The 15,238-nt window shown below is 32.9% G+C and overlaps 1 pseudogene; it reads right to left on the bottom strand.

Moving 5' to 3' along the window:
- Positions 1 to 13,947: 13,947 nt before the first annotated feature.
- Positions 13,948 to 14,593, bottom strand: LOC141522762 (metaxin-2-like; annotated as a pseudogene).
- Between the last annotated feature and the right edge of the window lie 645 nt (positions 14,594 to 15,238).

Here is a 15,238-nt window from a genome sequence, read left to right as displayed (position 1 = left end):
AAAAAACCTAAAAAAAGAGTATACAAAATACATGGAATTAGAAAGTAAAATAATCACATCAGAAGAAGCTATTTATGCCCACTTACATACATAGAGATGTACACATACTTTAAATTCAAGGACCCTAGTATAAGGACATCTTCTCTGGGATGATTTGGTTGTAAAACTTTGTCACCTAAAATTTTATAAATTGCAGTATTAGCATGTCACCATTTCAATTATTCTGTTTAAATTCAGTAGGGACTTGATGTAATCATCATTAATTTCTGCCATGATAGTCATTGACAAGCAACAAAGAAAATAAATCACTTCTATCAAAAACTGATGTAACAAATGAGTTCACTGAAAAAGCTTCAATATTTTCCGATAAATTTATGACTTGCTGATTTTTTTCTGTAACTATATTTGAGCTTCAAATGTCATGTTTAAAGTTTAAAATCCACTCTTCTGAAGATATACTTGATCAATATTTTAAAATATCTAGTAATAAAAGTAAACATCCGTAACTTCAATTATTTGCCAGTTTTAAAGAATGGGTCTTGATAGAAACTTGATAGAATCTATGTGATATTTTGTGTGTGTGTGTGTGTGTGTGTGTGTGTGTACATACACACACACACACATAGAATTTTTTTCACTTTTTCAATGACCAGAGGTGTTAACACATGGGGCTTTTTTTCATTAAGAACCATTCATAGAATATAGATGATGCTCCAGGTTAGACAAAAATCTCATTTAGTACTTTTTTTACAGCTATACATGATTTAAAGTGAATAATTTAATCAATAATCCTTTCTGAAACCATATTATATAATTCAAGGTCCCTAGCACAGTAATATTGAGCTGAACTTTCTTTACTCTCCTGGTATTCCTTTTCATCTTATTTACAGCTGTGCATTTTTAATTTTAAGATTAGTACACTGCTTTATACTTATGTACTTATTCACTATAGGAAGATATGAATGCAAACCATAGGATGCTGTCTTTAATAAAAACAGTCTATGAAAGTATTACTTTTGCATTCATGTTTGTCTAGTCCAGCAATTTTAAAACTTTTTGCCATAGATTCTCTTTATACTCTTGAAAATTAAGTACCTCAAAGAGTTTTTGATTATATAGATCTTATAGATTGAAACTTACCTTATTAGAAATTAAAACTAATAAAATTTCAAAACATTTATATATTAATACTAATATAATAACAAACTCATTAGATATTGACATTAATGCTTTTCTTAATTTTTTGTTTTAGAAAAAGTATTCTTCATAAATATATTAATTTTCCAGAAAATATATTCACAAAAGATTATTTCAAAATATTATATTCATTAAATATGTTACTATTTTATGAAAATGTTTCCAAAACAAAATAATTAGTGAGAAAATACAATAGTTTCACATATTTTTGCAAATCTCTTTAATATCTGGCTTAATAAAAGATAGTTGAATTCATTTATCTCTTTTTTCACTCCATCTATTATGGTATGTTGTTTTATTAAAGAAACGCTACCTCACACAATTATGTAATTGGAAAAGGGAGGAACGTTTTAGCAAGTCATTAATGTCTTAGGATTGTTATGAAAATAATTTTAAATTCACAGAACCACTGAGAGGTTCTCACAGAATTTTATACATCTGCAAGCCACACTTTGAGAATTGTTAGTCTAGGTTATGTTATCTCTATTATTAGTTGTTATTATTGTGTTCTGTAAATTATACACTAGTCAGGAAATTTCACCAGTCTGGGGAAGAAGACAGAGACCTTCAGAGGGAAATGCAATGCAGATAAAAATCATCTCTTCTTCCCCATGGAAAAGGCATTTCTTATCTATAAATCTGACAGTAATATAGTAAGGTATAGGTGACTCTTAGGCAAACATACCCAACCCTTCTTTTCCTTTTCCATCTTTATCAAATCTTCTTTTCCACGAGCATCTTCATTATTACTTCTATTTCTCTACTTTTCTAATTTCTTGTCTCCTCTGTCTCCTGCTGGTTTTTCAAGGTATCTTGATTTCATGTAAAAGCTAACTTTTTATCAGCACCATCATTTATCTAGTTGCACTCTTCCTTCAACTTTCTAACTTAAGCATAATTTATCAGATATAAATACCTTATGACAAGAGAAAAATGTGGAAGAGAGATTTCTATTGTGGTCCCAGATGACTTCAAATATTCCAGGATGGTTACAATCCATTCTACAGATGTATGGTCAACTCTCAAGAATAACTCTTGTTATATGAAACTTAGCTCATACCTATGAGTGGCCCCAGTAATAGGGCAGAAAGTAATTTTGTTATGAGGGTCACCTATAGTTTTTTTAAGGCAGATTAGAAGGTAGTCTGTTACAGAAGAAATTTTTTCTTGTGAAGTTATTTACCATGTATCCCTGAGACTCCTTTTAAAGAAGACCACATGATGATGGGTACACTGAATAGAGTCAATCTTAACATTTCTCCCAATAAAAAAATCATCTTTAGACTTAACTTTGTCAACAGGATTTATTTGCTGTCTAATTCAGGAGTGAAACCAGATGATTATATTCCAGAGGTGAATGAGCAAGGTTCCAGAAGTAAGCAAAAGACAAGTCTATGTGTCAGTATAAGCCAGTACAAGTCAGTATAAGTTTTCCTTGAAATTATAGTTGTTGGGAGAAAAAAAAGCATAACAAAGTCCCTAATGCTGTTTTATAATGCCTTAATTTGACCCTAAAAATAAGATGGAAAAAAAATCTCTTCTTTCTAGAGATGGAGAACTATAAATATGGAAAATTGTGTACATTTTAAAATTTGATTTATCTTGCTAACTTTTTTCCTTTCTTCCTCTCTTTTTTTCTCTCTCTTCCTCTCCTCCTTCTTTCCTTCCTTCCTTCCTACCTTTTCTTCCTTTGTTTTTTCCCGAGGAAAACCTATATTTATAAACTTTGTGTCTCTGGGCAAGTCAATTAACCTTTCTCAGCCCCAGTTTCTTCATCTTTAAAACAGGGATAATTATATCAGTCAGTCATAACTATTTATTGAATCAATAACTTTATTAAACATCTACTAATTGCCAAACATTACACTATGAATACTGGAGATACCAAGGAAGGCAAAAGGGAACATCTATTCTCAAGGAGCTCACAATCAATGGAGACGTATGCAATCCACTACATAAGAGATAAATTGGAGATAGTTGATAAGGAAAGGCCCTAGCACTTGATGTTCTTCATTCATTTTTAGACATGCCCAAATCTTTTTGTCCCCATTTGGGATTTTCTTGGAAAAGATCCTGGAGTGGTTTGCCATTCCCTGTTTCAGCACATTTTACAGATGAGGAAACTAAGGTAAACAGGGTTAAGTGACTTGCCCAGGGTCACATAGTTACTAAGTGTCTGAGACCAAATTCGAACTCAAGTCTTCCACTTCCACTTCCACTTCCACTTCTACTCTATCCACTGTATCACTTACCCCCAGGGATGCTGTAAGGATTGAATGAGGTAACATATAAAATACTTTGCAAACCTTAAAATTCTATATAAATGCAATTATTATTATTATTACTTATTATTGGTAGCTAGGTGACATAGTCTAAAGAAATCTAGACAGAGTCAGGAGAACCTTAAAGTATTGAATGAATGCTACTTATTCTTATTAATATCAAGTATAATGTTAAAAAAAGAATGGCTCACTAGGTACAGTAAAGTAATATATTCAGAGGTGAAGAAGATAAACATAGCCACTCAAATTTTTAAAAATCTTAAAAAGAAAAAATAAAGATGACTATGAAATTATTTTATAACTTTGAAGTGGCATGGGAATGTGAGCTATTTATGATTATCCCATTCATCTATTTATCAAATATTTGTTGAGCACTGTCCAAGTCTTTTGGAGATAGAAGAGGGCATGGTTACTGTCTTCTAGTTGCTTAAAGAATTCTCAGCTTGGTAGGTTAGGGTAAAGTAAGGTAAGGTAGAGTAGAGAAGAAAACTCAATTTTTCTCTAGAAGATGCCTCTTGATACAATCAAACCCCTCGGGTTTTAAGACAATCAGACTTGCCAAGCTAGTGTTTAGGGACAGACCACATGTCTATATAACTAGTAAGTAAGGGAGCTGAGGCTAGAACTATTGTATCTGAACTCCCTGTTCTCTTCCTTTCCCACCACACCACCTACCTCTCTATGGGATTTCTTAAATTAATGCAAAACAAAACATCTTTCTGTATTAGTCAAGTATAAAAATAGACATTCAGGTTGAACTCAGTTGTATTATTTTCCCCATGTATTGACTCTGTCTCAGCTGAAGATTTAATATAATTAATTACCTTTAGCAATGATTTTTTAGATTGTTCCCCTACATCTTTGTCTTCAGAACATTTTGTCAAGTTCTTGACCATTTGTTCCCTTGATTAGTTAAAATTCTTTAGAACTTTAGGCCTTAAAATTATTACTCATAGACATATAATTTTAATAACAGCATAGACTAGACTTTTTCTTTTTTAAACTGGACTTTTGATTTCATTGGTACAAGGAATTTTCAGTGAGGAAACTATCTGTACCAGAGATGATCAGAACCTTTTCTTCAGTTTACATTGTGGAGAGTTATCTGGAGGCAGAGACAGGTTAAGTGATATGTTCAGTGTCATACAACCACTGGTATCAGATGGAAAATTTTGGTGATCTTCCTGGTTCTAAGCCCAAATAACTCTACCAGCTGCCTCTTACTTTAACTGGTAAAAATCAGTTTTAGAGGGGGCCCCCAAATGCCATAAATCAAAAATCTCTTACAATTTATATAGTTACTCAGAATGCAGCCATAATTGAATTTCTTGAATACCTAAGTAATTTAGTAGAAAAATTCTTTATCATTAAAAATTCACTTCAACAAAACTGAAGTTAGTTGAACTAAATAGAAATATTGATTTTTTCCCTGTACTTTATGAAAATCTTTCTAAAATCTACTATGTTTTGGGGTCTATGTAAAATTTCACATTCAGTTCAAATGATCTCATATGTTTACTAGAAAACATCTTTTGATCCCATTACCTTTAAGTGGGGTGCCATCCTGTTATGAAATCTGTGTAGGTGAAATGACTTCTAATGTTTTTGACCTTGAAAATCACCATGGTCATGTTTCCATTGATATTTTTGGAATCTCTGTCCTCAGGAACAGAGAGACAAGCAGGGGAAAAAAGATGGATCTGCCAAGAGAGCAATGTTTCTTAAAAAAAAAATAATGTTCAGGACAGTTTTGGCTTGGCATCCTGCTGTTAGATACTTCCAAAAAGTTTCCTATTGATAGTCTCAAGCACCAAGAAAACCCACCATAAAGTAACTTCTGAAAGTTGAAAGGGAAAGAAAATAATGTTTTTACTCCATATTTCCAACAAACAAGAAGTTGAATGGGGAAATTGAAATTCTGATCTCTTTATCCTTCTTCTCCTCCTTCCCACCTTCCCTCTCCCCTACTTTCTCCCCATTTATAGAGAGGAATATCTTTTCTCTCATCTATTCCTCTTGAATTTTAAAGAGAAAGGCAGAGCTACTACTGAGGCTTTGCTTTGTTTTATTTTCCTAAAGATCTTGGCTTCTAGTAACTAACCATAGGCTAGTCCTTTCACTTGGATAATTTTGTAGATCACTGAACTTTTGAAAATTCTTTTTTTTCCTTTTGCATTTGGTTGATTTTATTTTTAAAGGAGTTGTTCTTTTTTCCATTTGCTCAGTTGCAGTTTCAAATGAATTTTTTCCTTTTTGCAATTGCACAATTGTATTTTTTATATATTTTTATTGATGCTTACTTTTCCAAATACCTTATGAAAGTTTTTTTTTTAACATTCATCCATATACCAATGCATACCATCCATATGACTATGCATATTTCTAAGTTGCAAAATTTCCTTCCACCCTCCCTTCCCACCCCCCCTCCCTTCAGTGGAAAACAGGTCAACATTGTTCATACACATTTGTGTCAAGAATGTTTATGTGTTAGCCATTTTTGGTATGAGGAATTAGGAATAAAGAAAAGAAATACACAAGAGACATTTTTTTAAAAAGTGAATGCAGTGTTCATCAGATTCTGAAGTATTTTTTTTTTGCTTTGTTGTGTTTTGTTTTTCTTCCTCTGGATGGGGTTAGCATTGTCCATAGCTTGTATCCTAGGGTTGTCCTAGCTCTCTGAACTGCTGAGAGGGTCTACATCCATCAAGGTTGATTATCTCATAATGTTGTGGTTAACGTGTACATTATTCTCTTGGTTCTGCTCCCTTTGCTCAGCATCAAATCCTGTAATTGTTTTCATGCTTCTCTAGAGGCCAACCATTTATGGTTTCTTATAGAATAATAGTATTCCATAATAGTCACATACTATAATCTGTTTAACCATTCCCCAATTGACTGGCATCTCCTCAAATTCCATTTCTTTGCCCCTACAAAGAGAGCTGCTATGAATATTTTGTAACATGTGGGACTTTTTCCCAGTTTTTGAAAATTCCCTTTATGCAATTTATTTAATCCCCCAGCTCCCTTGAATGCACAAAGAATCCACTCATTTTTCCCCTCTATAATCTATGAAGATAGAAGAAAAAAGTAGGGTGGACCAGTCTGATTAGTAGAAAAATCAAATTCTTTTATCCCTTCAAGAACTCAAGAAGCATTTATTGAATGTCTCCTCTGGACATGGAGTAAGCTACCTTCCATCTTCTTTTTAGGCAAGGAGAATATGGCATGTTGCATTGAGAAAGTTACAACTTTTATCTTGAGAATCTGAACCTGAGACAGAACCAACAAGAAACAATCAAAGTCTATGGTTTTTCATTCAGGCCAAACTATTGAAAAATAGTCAAACTAGGGTGAAGACCATGCCTGTCACCTTTTGTTAGCTTATTTATTCTTATTGCACATGTAAATACAAGAAGGATTTGTGATTTTTATTGGCTTGGATCTCCCATATGGGAATTCTATTACATCACAAACTCTCTTTGATTTGGTAAATAAATTCAAATCCTTAGCTGCCAGACACTCAGTTACTCTGGGTCAAATAGATAATAAGTCTAGATGTAGGATTTGAACCTAGACTTGCTGATTCCAAAGTCATCCTTTTAACTGGGTTTTATATTGTCTCTCAATACTGAATATCGGTATGATAAGAAAAAAAATTGTCATGTACACAATAGAACACAAGAGAGAATTCAATATAAAGCAATAAATTTCCATTTCAGGAAAACCTACATAATAAATACTACAGATTGTATTCAAAATTATCCATCTTTTCTTTGTTTATTGAAAAGTTTTCTTTTGTTTTCTGCTAAGCACTTTTAAATTTATTTTCCCCCCTTCTCTCTACCCCAAGAAGGTTACAAATAGCCATGAATATGTATCATCTAAGTTTCATTTTTAATACTGTATTTCTTTTTTACCTTTTTGGTTTTTGCAAGAAAATGGGGTTAAGTGGCTTGCCCAAGGTCACACAGCTAGGTAATTATTAAATGTCTGAGGCTGAATTTGAACTCCTGACTTCAGGGTGGGTGCTCTGTCTACTGTGCCACCTAGTTGCCTCATAATCCTGTATTTCCTGATAAAAAATTGATTTCTCAGCCTCTAATTGGAGTTTGTAAATCTGAATGTTGTCCTCTGCTCTTCTCAATGTCTGTGTCTCTACAGCTATGAATCTGAAAGCAGATTGTCCTGTGAAGCAGCCTGGTCTACAAAATTGGCTTTCACAGTTGTATAAACAATTAGAGTAAAAGACTATTCTGAAAGTCAGGAAACTGGCCTGTAAGAAAAATGAATAAATTCTTATATTTATGACATTTTGGAAAGAGAGAAATTATAATGTTTTATCTGTCTATATCATATCTGATAACAACATAAACTATTAAGTCAAAGTAGGAGATGATAGTCCTGTTGCTAATTGTATCTCTATCAGTTCTGATATAGGATAGACCTTATGGATAAGTTAGGGAATCATAATGTAAACAATGATATCTTTATGTACCAACGTATAACTTGCTTGGTGGCCACAAAAATTTTATGACACTTTGTGAGATTTCTATAAATGCTTTCCCCTCATTAAACTCTTGGTTGATGCTTTAATAATATCTTCTACCTAAGGGTCTCTAAATAAGATCTTAGAGAATAAAACTTCATGGATAATCTAACCTCTTTATTATTTCATTTTTAGCCTAAAATAATTAAGGTAATAGAATATACACAAATATATGTACATATATATACTTATAAATCCATAATCTTACCTATATATAGATATATATGTTCAGATACAATTATGTAAGACCATACTGTACTTATTTTTACTTGTTTTCTGTTTCTCTGAAGGTAAATAGCATTTTCTCTCATAAGTCCAAGTCCTTCCAAATTTTTTAAATCCACCAGTTAATCATTTCCTACACCACAATTCTATACTGTCTAGTTATTTAAATAGTATAAAACAATATTGATTTATATGGCTCATATAGTGCAATTTCCCCTATTTTTCTCTTTTGACTAAATCTGTTTTAGCTTTAACATTATCTATCAGGATTACTATCTCTCCTTATTTTACATAATGATTTACATAATTTAATATATACTAATTTACATAATAAATTTTGCTCTTGATCTTTATTTTATGTTTCTATCTCTCATTTTTAATAGCATTTCCTGAGAGCAACATATTGTTAAATTCAAATTTTTAATCTGGTATCTTTTCCATTTTATGGATGACTTCATTCAATTCACATGCTAAGCTATAATTACTTATTTTCCTCCTTCCTATTTTTCTCACTATTCTCACTCTTTTCCTATCTCTCCTTACTCCTCAGCTTTACTTACTTTCACCTTGTACTCCTATTCCTTAAGTTATACCCCTTCAAAAATCCCACCCTTATCTGCTTCCTCCTCCCTATACCCTTGCCCTCTTATTTCTGTCTGATTTTAGAAGACTTTTATAGCCTTTCAAATATATGTGTTATCTCCTCTCTAACCTATTCCCAATGAGAGTAGCATTCCAGAATCCTAGCTCTCTTCCTCTAGTTAATTCCTCTGTATCAGGTCTTTTTCTCACACCTCATTTGTATGAGATGATTATTCTTTTTTGTCTTTTCCTACACCATTTCACTTTTTAGAATCACATCGTATTCAGCTCTTGTAATTACCCGCAGTCAACAACAATATCCTGAGTCACTTCTACACTCACCCAGCATGTGCTGGTTCCTTCTCTCCCAGGGCCACATCTGGGTTACATAGCTGAGCCTAACATCCCTTCTCAGCAGGAGTTCCCTAAATCTTCCTTGGCACTTCTCAATACAGTTTGGGAGGTGAAAATTCCTGAAGCCACCTTCAGACCCAGCTTCCCCTAGAAGGATCACAATTCTGCCCCAACTCTTATTTATTTTTTCTTTTCTACACTCATCCTGAGGTGTTTTTTTTTCTTGTTTGTGGAGTAAATCTGGAAAATTGGAACTCTGCTCTGCCACCTTCCCAGAATTCTCTCCCTGTATAATTTTTAATTAAAGAACAAACTATATGTTACTGACAATGTAATTGAAACTTAGAGAAGGGAGCAAGAAGTATTTGATGGGGTATTTAGGGGAGGCTTCATGCACAAATGGGATGAACTGTGCTACTGAAAGATGATTATTATTTAAATATTTTGAGGAAAGAAGAGGGGGTGTACAGGAGGATGAAAACATGGAAGTTGGAATGACTAGATTTTTTTTCAGGAAACATATATAATACTTTATTCTTAATCATTGGCTTCTATCTCAAAAATGAAAATGTATGCTTAAATAAAAAGGCAAGTATTTGGAAATGTTGTTTGCTCATTACAGATTTTTTAAAAGTTCACATGCTGATATTTTGATTTTTAATATTGATATTTGCACTTTTTATAAGTATGATAAAGAGCTGGAAAGTGGACATAAATATACTCTCAGAAAAAAAATTTGTTCTTATTCCTAGCAATGTGACTTTTTTCCTTTGGTTCTTGCAAGGCAATGGGGTTAAGTGGCTTGCCCAAGGCCACACAGCTAGGTAATTATTAAGTGTCTGAGGCCAGATTTGAACCCAGGTACTCCTGACTCCAGGGCCGGTGCTCTATCTACTGCATCACCTAGCCACCCCCAATGTGACTTTTAATATGACCAATTCTTCTCAAAGGAGTCATAAAAATTTCTAAACATCATTTTTAAAACAAACAAAAACCACTTGGGAAATAATTAGTTCACAAATATCCATATTTTATAGATATAGCAATTTGGCATAGACAAATTATATTAACTCATCATACAGCATTTTAGAAGATTACCCATTAACATTATAGATTTTTTGATTATTTGGCCATGGAGCCACTTAATCAAAATTTTTTAATTAAAAAGTCAGCAAAAAACATTCAGAAGGAAAAATAAGTTAAATTATATAAAACAAAGACATTCTGGTATAAGAGACAAAGATTTTCTTCATGTTATATTACTGCTCTAGTTACTATCTTTAGTAGAACAAGAAAGTATATGAACTGAGTTAGGATCAAATGATTTAAGAGTATATGGGGTTCTCAGGCATCTAGGTGGCACAGTAGATAGAGCACCGGCCCTGAAGTCAGGAGTACCTGGGTTCAAATCTGAGCTCAGACACTTAATAATTACCTAGCAGTGTGGTCTTGGAAAAGCCACTTAACTGCATTACCTTGCAAAAAAAAATCTAAAAAAAAAAAACAAAAAAGGGTTCTCAGCAGTTCAGAGAGATTGGACAGTGGTATTAGACTGGCTATGGACAATGTTATTCCCATCCAGAGGAAGGAAAACAAAACAAAACAAAACAAAACACATACACACACACACAAATCTGATGAACATTTTATGAAAATTATCTCTTATGTATCTCCCTTTAATCTAATTTCTCATACTCAAAATAACTAATCTGTAAACATGTTTATCAAAAATATGCATGTATAATGCTAAACTGACTTTTAACCCCTGAGGGAAGGGGAATGGGAAGGGAGGGTGGAAGGAAATTTTGTAACTTAAAAATATACATGTGCATATGGATGAAAATAAATAAATAGTGTATAGGGTTAAATTTCATTTTAGCATAAAATCTATATAAAGAAGGATCTAAGCATTCAGGAACTTAAACAGGATAGATGTGATATTTATTTTTTACTATTTATTAAATATTTCTTTTGAGAATCTATCTAATAATTTTCGATTCATAATATACAAACATGAATGGGAAAAGTCAGATTAGCCAAAAACACAGAACAACCAAATATGTATTTATCTGTGACTTTTAAAATGCAATGCAACTACAAATATTTTAAAATTTTAATGTTCTACTCATAAACTTTCTTCTAATATTGAACAAACTTGGAAAATTTGAATAACCAGTCTCTTAACTATCTTTCAACGAATAGTAGGTACTCACCATGCTAAAAATATTTCATTAACTATTAGTCAATTAACATCATAAATGAAACAATCCCATCTATTTTCCACAAATTTAGGGCATCTAAAGAAATGTTAACTAACAATTTGGCTTTATTTACTACTACTAAATGATTTTAGTCAAGTCAATTAATCTCCTGGACCACAATTTCCTCATCTGCAAAATTAAAGTCCTGTTAAATTCAAAAGCCATGCTAAAAAAATCTGGTCATCCAAAAACATAAAACAATCAAAGATTATCAGATAAGACTTTTAAAGGAAAAAAGGCTTCACAAGAATAATTTGTATTAGGACAAAGAGGAAGGGGAGGGGCATGAAATTAGGAGAGAGAGAAGTTAAAAAATTAGGAAATTCTTAATTTGAAAGCTGTACTGAAGGAAGTATGGAGGGAAGGAAAGAAGGAACTATGGAAAAAATGAAGTAATATTTAAGCCTCTCTTATGTACCAGGCACTATGCACTATGATCTTTATAAATATTATTTCATTCATAGAAGAAACCCAAAGGACATTAACTTTATGTGTATAACATCTCTTGACTACAATAGTTTTTTTCCTTATTTTTCTACTCAGTATCCTGTTGAACCATTCTGTAAAATTAGATGTTAAAATTCACAAAATAAGACAGTATGCTACGTTTAGAATGTTCAGAGTAACCTCAAACATTTGACAGGGAGAAAAACAAAACAAAAGAAAACATCCAAACACACATATAGCTTGTTGTCAGCAAGCAGAATAATGGGAACAAACAACTATGACTTTACAGTGATAATTTTTAGCTACTGTGACTTGACTTTAAATGCTCCAATTTCAAAGGTAAAGGCAAGAAACCAAATCACCATAATGGAATGTCAAGGTTTCTGTTTTCTAATTCATTTTGCCTTGATGCTGATTCACCTTGACAGAGGACAGCAACAAGACCTAAAGTGATCCATAAGTCTTAAATAAGAGCAGAAATCTCAACTTAGAATAAACAACCAAGGTCTCCTAAAGCCCTTTATGTTAAGAGAAAGAAGAGAGCAAATTGTAATAATAACAAAAATATATCATATGCTAATATTGGTACCTGTCCATCCAAAAAGTTTCATGCACTGAATGATCCAGAAATAATATCAGAAGTACAAGAGTATGTACAGAATATATGATTATTAAATTAATCACAGAGTATAATTCAAAGAGTCCTGAAAGAAGAATTATATTAACAAAGCATCAGGACAAAATAAGTCTTTAAAGAAAAATCAACATAAACCAAACTAATTGAGAAATGGAAACTTTTAAAAATAAAGCTTTAAGGGGCGGCTAGGTGGCATAGTGGATAAGGCACCGGCCCTGGAGTCAGGAGTACCTGGGTTCAAATCCGGTCTCAGACACTTAATAATTACCTAGCTGTGTGGCCTTGGGCAAGCCACTTAACCCCATTTGCCTTGCAAAAAAAATATTTAAAAGGAAAACATAAAGACTAAACAAAATGGTATTAAAGACCAAGTAAAGATTTCAAAACATGTGATTTTAGGAGGACTGGGTCGGGGGAGGTGAAGTGAGAATTAAGTAAAGAGAGAACCACACTACAGACTGAGTGCTTAATAAAAATAAGACTCTCTAAAAATATTTACATGATAAAATTTCCCATCAATAAGAAGAATGTTTTCCACGGAAGGGGAAAAAAAACTGTTGCCACCTATTCCATTCCAGGGATTTGTTTATTTAGAGCTAGGTAGAAATAAAAAGCTAAAACACAAAGCAAACACTTAAAACAGAAAAACATTAGAGACTACATGAAGACTTTCAACAATTTTCATGATAACTCTATGCTGCATATACTTAATGGTCTCATAGTCACACTCCTATTTTTGTGATTCATAATTTTAAGGGGGAACACTCACTAAGAAAACTTCTTAGCAAAATATGAGGTCCCTTCTAAATCTATGGTCCTTTGATTTGTGTCACAAAGTAAAACTATCCTCTTATCAAATGTACTTTTATTGCTTTCTGAAGTATCTATTTTCATCCAACTAATTTTGGATAAGAATTACTTATTAAAATGTTAAACCAATTCATGATCTAAATATCTTAAAGATAGGCAAATTTTCCAAGTGTATATTTATTCAATGAAACCTTGAATATACTATAAATATTAAGTCATATTTATAAAGTGACCATTTTTCCCCCAAGACCAATTTTATCATCTAAGTAGCAAGATCACATTTAATGTTTTATCTTTTGTCTTTGCCACAGGAAGAACTTAAAACACTTTTAAAAATCATATACATAAAACTGACAGTAATTATGGGGCAGATAAGACTGATATAGTTAAAACTATTTTAATGTGTATTCATGTTTCAAAGAAACAAACATATATCTGGAATACAATAGAGTCATAATTGTTTTAGTGTGTACATTGGCTACAAAATATATAAAAAGGACACATTATACAGTTGGAAGTTTCTAAAAGTTATGTTCATTTTTAGAGTACAATAACAATTATGTCTTTGAACCTAATTTAAGAATTAGACTATTTCAACAAATTTCTCTAGGCCAAACTGAAGGCAATGAATCCTTTCCTATTTTCTTTAAAATAGTTCTGTTTAATTCTTCTATAGAATGCAAGGAGGTTGCTGTAATTTTCACCTTTTCTGAGAATTCATCATTGGTCAACTGAATGGAAAGGATTGGAAAGAGATGGTCAAGTTCAATTGAATGCTGATTGAAGAAATAAGATTCTGAGTCTTTGAGAAAAAACTTGACAGTACTAGTCTACATCTTCCAAGACCAGATGAAGAGTCCAAAGGCTTTCATTTTGCATTTGACTTCTCATTGTTTTTGGCAAAACAAGATGTGCTTCTGAGGTCAAAGTATATGGAAATCCGAATTGAGTGAGTGATTTCCTCTACTGCATTTTCATCACATCACACCACTGAAGATGTCACTGTTATCAGCAGCACATTAATGTCTAATTCCTTATAGACTTTCATTTCTGCTTTTTTCACTTCATCCAAACTGTCATCATGGGAATGGCCCTTAGACTACTAGACCATATTCTGATTCTACTTGATTGCCAACATGAATAAAAGGACTTTACCAGCTAGCCATATGTATTTGGTATTTGTTCTACAAACCATTTTGTCAGGGACTTCACACATTTGCAAAAAAGGCTTGAAAGGCAAGAGAAGCAGCATAGCAGACAACAAAATTTATTTCCCTTTCAGCTACTGGTAGTATAGTATCTTTCAACCCAAGGTTCTATCAGTGTCCTGGAAAACTAAAGTTTCAGCTATCAGGGAACTGCTGGTGGTGTGGACTACTGCAATTATTCTTTCATCTCCATTGTTGCCTGCCTTTCTGGGAAAAGTCAGCTCAGTTTCCTGGGCTGGGGTGGTGATGACCAGGAGAAGCAGAACTTGGAAGTTCCAGGACACTCTCTCTCGCCTCCCTCTGCTCGACCATGGCATTCTTGGAACATAGTAAGTGCTCAAAATGTGTGTGTGTGTGTGTGTGTGTGTGTGTGTGTGTGTGTGTGTGTGTGTACATAAGATTGGAAGAGTTGAAAAGAGCTCAAGGAATGATGAAAATGATGAAATGAGAGTGCTTTAAGAAGATGAATCCATCAACATTTATTCAACACCTACTATGTATCAGACCTTGTGCTAAGCACTGGGAACACAACAATAGGTAAAAGGGAAACCTGACCTCAAGGCCCTCACAATCTAATGGAACAGACAATATACAAACAAATATATAAAAAGCAAACTTTATACAAGGTAAATAGAAACTAAATAAAAGAGGAAAGGCACTGGAATTAAGAGGGTTGGAAAAGGCTTCCC

This window comes from Macrotis lagotis, chromosome 4, assembly GCF_037893015.1.
Source record: "Macrotis lagotis isolate mMagLag1 chromosome 4, bilby.v1.9.chrom.fasta, whole genome shotgun sequence".
Taxonomy (NCBI): domain Eukaryota; kingdom Metazoa; phylum Chordata; class Mammalia; order Peramelemorphia; family Peramelidae; genus Macrotis; species Macrotis lagotis.
This window is presented reverse-complemented; position numbering and strand designations above follow the sequence as displayed.